The sequence below is a fragment of the Labrus bergylta genome, chromosome 16 (genome assembly GCF_963930695.1).
Source record: "Labrus bergylta chromosome 16, fLabBer1.1, whole genome shotgun sequence".
Classification (NCBI taxonomy): domain Eukaryota; kingdom Metazoa; phylum Chordata; class Actinopteri; order Labriformes; family Labridae; genus Labrus; species Labrus bergylta.
The window spans coordinates 9,206,789-9,219,566 of NC_089210.1; positions in this window are offsets into that span (position 1 = coordinate 9,206,789).

A 12,778-nucleotide genomic window follows, 5' to 3' on the forward strand; every position below is an offset into this window, starting at 1 on the left:
GCTTCTCTATTTGCATAATACTAAAATGTACATTAAAATGGGGGAATATTAGCAGTAGAGTATAAAGGGAAGAATAACATAAAAAAAAACTATTTATACCCCTGAATGTGTGGATTAGTATCAATGATATTATTGGCAGTTGGCTGGCATCCATGCTGGGGGCAGAGTGTGACTGATGGAGTTTCACCATTTTTACGATGAGGATGAAGAGCGACGCTGTCGGCAGAATCGGAGTACACTTAAGCCTCTGTCCTCACTTTGACTCCATCTTTTGCCAAGTTAATTTGTCTTGATGGTATGACACAGGACTGCAGCGGGTATTGAATAGTATGTCCTTACTTGCAGGATGAGAGGGTAAAAGGATATATTCAGAGTAACATTTTGACGGTAGGGACATGCAGATAAGGAAAAAAAAAATACTGCAGCTCATGGACTGACAGACAGAGCTGGGAGATGAGATCACATTTCCCCTTAACTGTCTCCTCCTGAATTTAAAAGCCTTTTTTTTCTCTCGAGTACATAGCTCTTAATGTTCAGGTAGCACATTATCTCACCCCCTCCAAAATATAACACCTTCAGAATGCAGTCTTGCTTACAGTACCAATCATTTTTAAAACTAGTATGGGAGGCAGAGTTGTAAATTATCCGGTCCCTCTCCTGTGGAATCATCTACCAGTCAGGGTCAAGGATGCAGAAACCCTCTCTACTTTAAAGAGCAGGCCTAAAACTTTCCTTTTTGATTAAGCTAATTGTTATAGCTGGCTCAGACTTGGACTGGTCCAAGTTATGCTGCTATAGGTTTAGCTGCTGGGGGACTTGGCACAATGGGCTCCTGTCTCCTCTTTCTCGTCATCTGTATGAGTTCATGTCGGACTAATGTGTGTCACTAACTTTTAATATGCCCTGGAGTTTTGATGCTTCCTTGTCTATACGGCAGCTTTACTACGATTGTTACGATTGTAAATGTCAGTCAAACTACTCATTTTATATTTCATATACTTGTTATTGCTAATATAGGCATACTTCCACAATAATAATTGGCATTGTTATTACAATTCTTTTTATCTTTTGTTATTTTAGTTTCTGAGTGTATATCTAAATGTAATTCTGTTTGTCTATCTCTTTCTGCATCTGGTCTGATTCGATTTCTTGGCAAGTCATGACAGATAGCCAACAACGAGCCGGGTTCTGCTTGAGGTTTCTGCCTTTTAAAAACAAGTTGTTCCTTGCAGTTACTGCCAAGTGCTTGATCATAGATTAATGTTGGATCTCTGTAAATTACATAACAGATTACAGTCTAAACCTACTCTTTATGTAAATTGTTATGACGTTACATTTATGGTAAAGAAACATTGTGGCCTCTCATGTTCAGCAGTTAATTATTACACACTAGTTTAAGAGCTGAGAGCTCCTAGTTCTAACTTTGCTGACCAAGAATGGAGCAGGAGAGAAGTTTGCATTTGCATGACCTACTTTTTTGGTTTTTGCCTGCTGAGCTGCAGCTTCTTTGTGGGGGAAAAGGGGGGAATATGTTTAATGTTTTAAATATTTTAAAGGCTTTCTTTTCTTTTGAAACTCTAAAAACAATGGTTAAACATTTCCAACCAACTTGTCTACTCTGTCTGGGGGGGGAGGGTTTTGTTGCAGAAAATGGATCTTGACAGAAATGTTTCTCAGTTTATAATTATTTAAAAAGTACAGAAAACAACTGGAAATTTAGTCAAAATATTTCACCCGCTATCATGTTTTAGAGGTTTTTATTGGATTGAAGAGAATAAATATATGTACAAGTGTCAGAATAACAAGCCCACAATATCTGAACTTAAACTGACATTTCTTCAGTCTGGGTTTGGAAGTAGAACAGTAAATAGATTAACAGAATGTTTATCTCCAACTATTTTGAGAATCGACAGACCATTAAAGGTCACACATCATGCAAAATACACTTACCATTATTTTTCTAACACTTATTTCTGTCTCTAGTCTGTCTATAAACCCCTTAATTATGAGAAAAGTCTATCCTCTCTGTCTTTTGCCTCCACTTTTCAGGAAATGTGTGCTTAAATAGGCCTTTTGGAGATTTTCCCTTCGTGACATCACAAAGGGCAGTAACCCCCTCCCTCAGGTGGGTGACACTCCTACAGCTAGCTGTTTGTTCGGCCCTCTGAGTCTGCCTTCTCACTGTAAACAATTGAGCATGGAGCAACAAAACCCAACCCAACCAAGCCCTTCCAGAGGGGCGTGGTCAGACACAGCTCACTTGTATTTAAAGCTATAGACACAGAAACAGCCTATTCCGAGCAGGGTTGACATAGAGGGCTTTATATGTTAATTTATTATGTTATCTTCTATACTTAAGTTTCCATTTGGTGTTTTTAATTAAATGGTAAATGGACTTGAGCTACTACTCAACTGTTTTTACATTGCAGGTCATAACTCCATTCACACACTGATGGCAGGGACTGCTATGTAAAGTAACCATCAGAAGTAACTCATCCCAGTCATACACATTCATACGCTGCCGCCAAAGCAGCAGGAGCAACTTGGGGTTAAGTTGCCGAAGGACACATCGGACATGAGGCTGGGGATCGAACCCCTTGACCTTCCTGTAAAGAGGTACGACCGACTCTACCACTGATCCACAGCCACAGCCTTAAGATGGGAAGTTTCAGTAATACATGCCGCGGATATTTTTAGCACATTTGAATACAATCCAAAATTCCTATGATACTATTCTGATCTGCATTCCCTTTCTGTTTGATCTTGATCTGAGGAGCCTGCGCTGAGCTCTGCCAAGACCTTTCTACAAAGAAAAAGGTCACTAATAATGTTTCTCCTGCTGGGACAAGTTGGTAAACCTTTAAAGGTGCTGACATTCCTGCGTTATTCGCTCCGTATGCACGCTGTCAGGGTCATGCATTAAGTGTGTTGTGACGGACGACTTAGGGAACAGACATGCAAGTCTGCGGAGGGAATGTGAAGGATGGAACTACTGTACTGTATATAACACCGGGCTGTAGAGATGATGAAAAGAATTATGGCTTGTTTGGATTCCACCGGTGATGTTTCCCTCCCCCCTCCTCCCCTCTCCTCTCCACCACACATGAGGAAGAGGATTTATGGATGAATAAGGGAGCAGAAAAGATTTGGTAATAGGGCTGGACGAGGAATAAAGGGGTGTTATATTTCATGGCATTGCTGTAAACTTTCCTAAAGGATTTGAATGAACTGTTATTATGTGAATAAGGAGTCTCAATGTAAGAAAACAATTGTTCAATGCAACTCTAATTTAGGGATGAGGAATCTGTGGTGTTCGTTAAACAAAGGCGGCTTTAAATACAGTATTAAGCTTGTCGTCAAACTCAGCTTTCCATTCATTTCCTTTTGTCTTCCCGTCACTAATCAAAATAGGCTGAGGCCTTCATCAAAGAGGAAGCTGTTAGCATATAGAGATGGATCCTGGGTGCAGTGTTTGGCCCGTGTTCAGAGAGTCTCTGTTTATGACACATCACGGATCAGTTCACTTTCACACTCTTTGTAGAACCTCATGGCGCAGTCGTTGACTCTACATCTGTTCGTAATCCATCAAGCAGCAAGCGCATACCTGTGGGAACTCGATGATAGCCTCGGTATGAGGTAATGCTACACGGGACCAGTTGCAAGACGTGCGGTTTGAAGGGTTGAGAAACGACGGGGGGGGGGGGGCAGGATGCTGTCCTCCTTCTAGCCTTTAGCTGACTGTGTGACAGCAGGTTTAATCTTCTGCTCAACAACTGCTGCTCCCGAAAAAAATAAAAAGATAGACTTGTTGTCTAGTGGGGACCAGTTTCCTGGACAGATGGATTCAAACTGCAGACTTGACATAATATCTAAATTCAACTGTACCACTAACTTGCCGTGTATTTTGTTGGTTATTAATAGTGCTGTGGTCAAGGCCACACTAACCGAGACTAAGACATACCCGAGACTGAGACAAGACCAAGACCATAAATATCACTGAACAATCTTCATCTTGTGTGGAGCGGGCCTGTCACTCACTTAAACCGTAACACCGGAAAGGTTGCTGCTGTGACCGGGGGGGGGGAAGAAAAATCAAACTACAAATTGAAATGAAGTTATTTGTTCTTTTAGAAAGGGGCATTTTCCTTCTTATCAAAGTAATGACGTGGAAAAAAAAAAAATCTGGACTCTGCCCAGTCCCAGAGACAAGATCGAGTAAAAATGCTTTCGATTCCGAGACCTTGAAAAAGTTATTTGGAGAAGACCGATTTCAAGTACTACAACACTAGCTATTAAGACTTTTTCCAAACTACAAAAAGGCCCGATGGAGCATCTCCTTCAGACTACTCAGCAGACTCCAGCAGAAAAATGTTTTCCTCCAAAAAAATCATGAAAATCATGAAAAGACATTTTTCTGTGAAAACGAATCAAATAGTGGAACAATTTACTACGCTCTTAAAACTCTTTCCCTCACCTCAAAACATTGTCATATAACAGCAAATGATGAGCCAAGTGGCGCTGCTGGTTGGCAGGTGCCGCTGATTTTTAAGACTAAAGTATGGCTCTTTGTTAGCTTGAGTAATATAGCGGTTAACTTGATCTGCCAGAAAGCAATCTGTTTCAAGCGGTGATTTTCAGCAGAACAAAGTTTAGTCTAACACAGACCACTGTGAAATTCGTTTTCTGAAATCAGCAAGAGTTTTCATTTAGTTCTTAGATTATAAGGAGAGTGAGACTACTACACCAAAACAGAGACCTATAGCTATTTTACACTACATAAAGTTAGCCCTGCTACAAGACACAAGGCGTCTTCAGAATGATCCCTGGTCCCACCACAGAGCAGCTTTTAGGCTATTTTCTATCGTTAGCTAAAGGGGCCTGCTGTGTCTCTTTCTTGCCATGCTATCTCAGAACTATTGGACAAGGTTTGAAGGTAACTGGCAGGGAAAATTTGGCATCATTTGACAAAACCTGTAGAAATAATGCCTCGTAATTTTTACAATTTACTCTTTTGAAAACTCAGACATGATTGCTTGTTTAGATTTGGTCTGGAAGTTAATTGTTCCAGTAAGTATTGAGGCATGTACTTTGAATGAAGGGGGGAAGTTTGAAAGCACATGCGAGTCTGACTACTACAAAAGTTCTGATTAACTTACTGATTGGAAAGAGCTCACTAGTGACAGACAAAACAATCTATAGCTGCAATGAGAAGCAATGATTGGCATTTTTTTTTTTCATGGGTCAAGTGGGAGCTAACAAAGCAGACACACCACTCCCTTCCTGGAGGCGTCTTTCCCTTCAAGGGTCCGCAAGGCAACAGCCGCTGTTTCATAACTATTCTCGTGGCTGTTTATTGGGATGCGTGCTTCCTCTAGATCCCTTCGGCTTCAGGAGTCCCAAGGCCAGAAAACGACGACACTGGGGGGGAGGTGTCACATGAGTGTTTGACCAGCTGATCGATGGGGCCAGAGGGCTTCCAAAGCTAAGAAAGTGTGAAGAAGTTCAAATGAGGGCCAACAATTCGGGATGGTTGGAAACACAAGAACAAGAGGAGCCAGTGAGAAGGTAGTAAAGTGCTGTCAGGAACCTGATATGTGTGATGTCAGGTCACTGGATTGGTGATACATTTGTAAGTTGTAATGAAATGTAGGGATGGAATTACTGAAGGGTATAAGTGCTCTGGAGGGGAATGAGCTTACTCAGAAAGACACCTTTTGTTTTTAGGAAGCCTTTTTTTTTTTTTTTTTATCCTTTGAAGAGAGAAAAAAGATCACTGACTTTTCATCAGCTCATGACAGTGAATGTGAAACCTTTTCCAAAATCCGCAAGAGAAAAAAGAAAAAGAAAAAGGGAGTTCTGACTTTCCACACAATAATAGCGATACAGTGAACTTCCAGCAGATTGGCACGAGGAGATGGATGCCAGCGGGGGAGACGGTGTAACAGATCGAGGGAGGCAATCAGGGTCAGATAGATAAGGTGTCTGAGGTGCAGAGATACGACGCAAGGTAGTTACACCTGACTTGGCAGAGGTTCCTCCGACAAATCATCCTGCTCATCTCTTTGCTTTTATCTGTTTCCTCCTCCTCCTCCTCCTCCTCCTCCTCTTCTTCTTCTTCTTCATCCTCCTGCTTGCTTTGCCTCCTTCCCCTCATGCATGCATTCATTTCGCGGGTTTGGAGCGAGCAGCTGATTTACAGCACTTTGAGGTCATTGTTGACAGAGGCAGCGGAGCGTATTTCAGGCTGACACAAACATTACGACATATGCATCAGCCTGTACGGTTTAATGGCACATATTACAGCATCTATCAACGTTCGCGTAAAGCTTTAGTGCAGAGGTTGTTAACTGTTATTTTGCATATGTTGAATCTCAGGGAAGAAGAGGAAGGCGCCAATTAGAACTCAAAATTTGATGCAATCTGTACTTAAAGAAGCAGCAATACGGTTTCATAACGCAAAAAACATGGAGTACCACAACGGTCGGGTTTACTTTGCAGCATTGAGTTTGCACCTTTTCAGCATTAGCACAATTATTAAAAAAGAATAGGAACATGGACTTTAAATGAAGACAAATGTCAATTAATTTAAAGGTGCACTATGTAGATTTGGTAGTGAAATTTGAAAGTTGGAGAGATTAAACAATTCTATGCTATATTTTCTGAACTAAATACACAAAATGCATTCAAAGGAAAACATGGGTCCCTGGAACACTGTTTGGAGCTAAAAAAGCGACCAGGAGAGTTACAGTTTCACTGTTGAGGCCACCCACCATTACTTCTCCCATAGAATTTTATCCTCAAACAGTGTTCCAGGGTCCACACTTTCCTCCGAGGACAGTTTGTGTTTAGAGTTATGACCATATACCACAGACTCTGCACATTTATCCAACTTTCACATTTCTCTACCAAAACTATAGTGCACCTTAAAGTTTAAAAAAAAATGGAAACTATGTTGAGATTTTCTCCTTTCACAGTTTTCCCTGTGAGAAAACAAAATATGTAATTTTCTTAATGAATGGCTTTCTTTTTCTCCCTTTTTTTCTATCTCTTTCGCTTTACCACATGCTGACAAAATGCAATTAAAAATGTAGGTCAAATTTTGGTTTTAATGAACATCAGCATTTTGGAATCTTCTTTTATCCCATGGATTTCTATGCTTTTAGAGAGAGAAACAAGAGTCATTTTGTCTTCTGAAATAGAGCGACATAATCCTCATGTAGCTTGTTGTCAGTAGAAGAGAAATCAACGTAGGCAATGAAAGTGTGCTGACAAAGACATCAGCTTTAAATGACTAATGAAAGCTAAATACACATCACTCATTATGTTTAACAGCTTTGACTCTCATGCCAAATAATGAATTGCATATCAAGAATTTGTTTTACTATCGAGATGTGACACTCTGTAATTTGTTAGTGTTGATTTATTACCAAAAGACAAGCAATAAACTATGAATGATCTTGTAACATTTACTCTTAATGTTTCTTGTTGCATAGATTTAGTTTCACAGTTTTTTTTTTATATCAAGAATAGTTTCAAATTCTAGGTTAGAATATCTTTTGTTATTTTCCTTCTCACTCATCTGAACATCTCGCTGCACTGTCAGCTGCAACTTTTAGTTTTTGATCAGAGAGTTTTTTCGAGTGTGATCCTCCCGGTCGGACCAGCTTACCTGGCTTCTGGGGCTCAGGCATGTCTGTGTCTGTTTATAGTGATTCCTCTGAACGCGTCTTCCTCCCTCCTTGTCTGTGGATCTGCCTGCTCTTTCCTCCTTCATCCCTTTTTATCACCTCATCACCCCCCCCCCCCCCCCCCCCCCCCAAACACACACACATTCACACACACACACACGCACACACACACACACAAACCAACACTGCCAGTCACTTCATCCTCCCCCCATCAAGCGGAACAAGGAAGGAGGAGAGCAACAGAATAGCTGTCACTTGAAACCTTGGCAGGAGCTGCAGAGCTTTGAGGAGGAGAAGGAAGACTCCATGAGGGGTAAAACGATTCAGAGCCATAAAGAAAAGTCCAACCCTAGGGGGAAAAAAAATCCTGCCAGCTTATTAACTCATTAGGCCCTGCAGAGTTCACATTAACAATCTGACTGATACTGATCGGTTTGGCAGTTTGATTGAAGGGTGGGACAGCAGCTGAAAAACAGTTTGGATATGTTACTCAATTAGCAGGGGGATAACCTAGAGAACGCTCAGACATTATTAGGGGGTGTTGCAATTGGAAAAGGACAAGGTCAGACATTCTTTGTCCATGCTGAAAAATTATACTCTTTTTTTGTTTTTGTTTTTACATTTCTTACGGTTATAAAGGCAAATTTAACAGATGCATCAAAATATTGATTATTTATTTCAACTGTCTTTTATTGATTTTTGCATTAATTGTAGACATCTCACATTACACACGTTCATGTAGCACACAAGCATCCAGCATAAGGTGTAAAAGAAAGTAATGCAATGTGCATGAAGGGGAACATATCGCCCTTGACAACAACAGTACAAACATCCCTTGTACAAAATAAATAAATGTATAAATAAATAAAAGTTCTGATAATAATAATAATAAAACCAATATATATATATATATATATATATATATATATATATATATATGTACATACACCTATATACACATACATACACATAATTCAAGAAACCAATGAGCAAAAATTATGATAATAAGGAAGAAATTAATAAATGTAAAAATATATAAAAACAAAACCTACAATATAAATAATAAGAAAAGAAAAGGGACAAATCAATATTAAGATTGGTCAAAGTTATAAGAAACCCAAAGTAAAATTGAAATAACAACTAAAAGGAGGAGGGGGGGTGGCCTACATGAGGGACTCAGTCAGTCACATTTGCGCTCGGCAGATTGTTAAAGTAATCGAGGAAGGGCTGCCATGTGTCATAGTACTTTTTTGCAGAGCCCTGGCTGCGGTATCTTAACTCCTCTAGTTTTAAATGTGCTGTTACATCTCTGACCCACCGAGCGTGTGAGGGCGGAGCTCGGTCCTTCCACTTAAGAAGAATAAGTCTGCGAGCCAGAAGAAAAAAATATTGATTATTTAAACCATGGATCAGATGCAGTGGACAACAATCGGGTATCTAACAGGGCTTCGTTTTCGGGTTACTTACTGGGCTAACATGTCTGTTTGGGATGTAGATGTACAGATTTAACATAGTCCTGTAGAAGAGTGCACGCTTTGTTCACTAGCTAACAGCTACCTTGAACACTTTTATAACATTAACTGAGCTACAGATGTAAGTTATGCATATTCTCTTTGGCCTCTCTTTTTAGTCTCCTTATTCAGCCTTGGGGTAAAACGAGTTACTATAACCAATAAACAAGAAATGAATAACAATGTGTCTGTGACAGGCAACTTTGCTGGGATCTGTTGAAATTAAGGTCAAGTAAGCTCTTAGAACACTCCTGCAATTTCAGACTTTACCATATTATGCTTGAAACAATTTGGACTCACAAAAACAAACAAAACTTTACCAAGAAATTAGAAGTTCCATATGTGCGTAAAAGTTCCCTGATCTAAATAAAATAATAATAACTGTTTTTTTTAATCCAATCCATGATGTATATCTTAAACTTAATAAGAACTTACTCCTTGTCATGAGGTTATTCTCCCTAAACATAACCATGCCTTTCCTCTCTCTGAAGATAACCACACATTTTCTCTCTCTGTAAGCACCTCCTCCACACTGCAGAAACTTTAGTTCAGTCCTCACCTGAAGAGGACAGGAGAGGAACAACTTGAGAAATGAAAATGAGAGCAAAGCAGCGGCAGCCTTGCATTCCTGCAGGCTCTGACAATCCCATTTGTTCTCCAGCAGCCATAGCTGTCATCAGGGTGTATTTTATGGGGATGGAAGCCCTCGGCAGGGATGTGAGGGGACAAGGTCAATGACAGCAGGAGCAGGTCGCTGACCTCGGGAGCTCCTAGATCGGTTTCCCAACCCAATGTATAGATGACTAAGAACGCACACCTGCTTGCTCATGCTGAGAACGTCTATTTCACATGTTGGTATTTTCATTACACAGAAAAAAATAAAATATACTCATCTTCATCCTCCTCTGATTCTAAATGAACATCATTGATTAACCATTTATTTAAATCACGCAGTCATCTGTATTCAGTTGTTACAGTTTGTTTTTTTTATATTTCCACAATGCCCTAACCTTGGCATTAATAATAAGCTGTTTAATTTTGGGAAAGAACTTAAGTCAGAGAAAGAGCCAGAGATTGAAGAACAGCTATTTCAGGCAAGTGCAACTTGAGATTCAGATGTTGAAGGAGAGCAAAATCCCCTCGGGTGAAGATTATAGAGGGCTGTTTGACATAAAAGGTCCTTGAGTCTATTGCACCTAATGTATAGTCTAACTTTACATTATTGGATATTTAAGCTGAATTATCTCAAATACATCTTTTTGATGCCCTCGCGGTTCATCCCCGGTGATTTATACTGCGATTAAACTCCCTGCAAAGGTTGAAATGAGTCTTATATTGTGGATATAAAGTGGATATAGGAGACTAACTATAGGTGTCCTACATGATCCAGTGATCCTGTGTATAGAGGATGACAGCGGAGTTATTTAACGCCTGCATTAGCTAAGCCTCACTGAAGTACAGATTAAGTCAACAGAAGCAAGTCACCTCCAGTTCCTTTCCCACGACTGATACACACAGGCTTACATACTAAAGCTGTCACTGGGTGGCTTGTGGAGTTGAAACTCAATATTTTAAAATGTTGTTTCATTAAGATTTTATAGTATATAGAAGACATGGAAGAAACAAAGAAGTGCAAAAAGGTCTTTATGACAGCACTCTCTATCATAAAGATGTTCCAGTAAAAGACAAAAGTAATACATCATATTTAGACAGGAGAAACAAGTAATAAATATTTTGATGGTTTTTAAAGGTTTGAGTGCTTAAGATTTAAGTCTAGGGCAACTGATACACTGATTATACGACCTTGTACCTGGATGTGTAAGGAGGATGCTGGCGTATTATTTATGCTCAGCTATACAGCGATCACAAGCTTTTGCATTTGTGCAGCAGCATTCAAAGAGATCAAGTTCACAAGCATTTTACAACTTGTGACAATCCTGGGATGTCTTGAGAAGGGAGTGACAAAACTCTAGGTGGGATGAAAATGAAAGGTCATATGCGAAATGCACTTTACCACATCTTTTGCCCACTTCACTTTTCAGAATATGTGCGCTTAAAAAGGCCGTTTGGAGATTTTCCCTTTGTGACATCACATTCAGGCCTATATGTGTGTGAAAAGCATGTCTCGCAATAACAGAGTGTCAACCAGATTTTCCCTCAGGCATTAATAAAGTACTGCATGTAAAAATTACAAACTGGTGACAAAATGCTTTTCAACTTTTCAACAAGTCAGAGGGATGAGTGTCGATGTGTTTAGGTTATCTTTCATGTAATAATTGAAGTGGTGTCATTACTGTCAAAAGAAGCACCGTTTTATTCAAACCTTCAGATATATTTTTAAACATTTTATTGACTCTTATTTTTCCACACTGTTCCATTTTTAATACAGCGTTTGGGTTAGGGGCAACATCTTCCCTCCAAGTGAAAGTGTTGCTGTTTGACATCAAAAACACTGACGCTTTCATTTTTGACTAAGAATAGTAAGGTGACACTGTTGTTTGGGGCGATGACAGAGAGTAATGGGCCGTCCCAGTAAGGGGGGAACACATACTGAACTGGCCTGCATAGTTTCAAAGGCAGAACCCCGGGGAATCGCATGCTTCAGTCGCCATATGCTCCATGCAGACTGAACAACAGGAGCCAGACAGAGACAAACTGTAATATGAGCCCATCAAAAACAATTTGAATTTCAAAAACACATTATGTAACTTTGATTTATGGTGCCAAATCAGAGGGAAACGGGGGCTTCCCTGAAATCATCAGCTGTCTCTTTTAGCCTTTATTTCTGTAGACAGATTTTCAAGAGGCGATGAGATTTTATTGATGTTATGTGACCTTTAAGACTTGTTGAAAGACATTTTTTGAATCAGGTTTGCCAAACTGGGGCACTGGCCTCTGACTTCTTTCTAATGTGGTCTAAATAGTCATGAGGAAGCCACAGAAACAGAAATTACATTGTGTGTGTGTGTGTGTGTGTGTGTGTGTGTGTGTGTGTGTGTGTGTGTGTGTGTGTGTGTGTGTGTGTGTGTGTGTGTGTGTGTGTGTGTGTGTGTGTGTGTGTACCAGGTTGACAGTCGGCAACACTTTTGAGGGATAGTTGGATGTACAAAATTACAGTAATTCATGACTGCTTGATATTTCTAAACTTTAAAGGATTACACCTTGGATCCAAACCTACTTTTCAGCAATTGGATGCACAAATGTTGAAGTTGAAAATGATGGATGCCTCTCTCTTGTATCCACAGAGGTTTTTTCTTGCGTGTCAGCAGAACTCCTCAGCCAGAAATAAGCATCTAGAAACAGATCACATCAATCAAACTCAGCAGAAACCTGCTTCTTCTTCTGCTTCTTCTACTTTATTCTCCTTTTGCTCTACTTTGATACTTTTGGGCTCTTTGCCATCAAGGTCAAAGACGTTCTGCCCAGAGGTTGACTTTTGGATTGTTAAGCAGGGTTTAGGCAACTGCAAAAAAAAAAAAAAACTGCAGAAACTCTAGCCAGAATTCAGTGTGTGCATGCCCAGAGAAGTGGAGCAACAGTCGTAAATTCATAAATTGTGGTTTGGAGGTTCCACACATT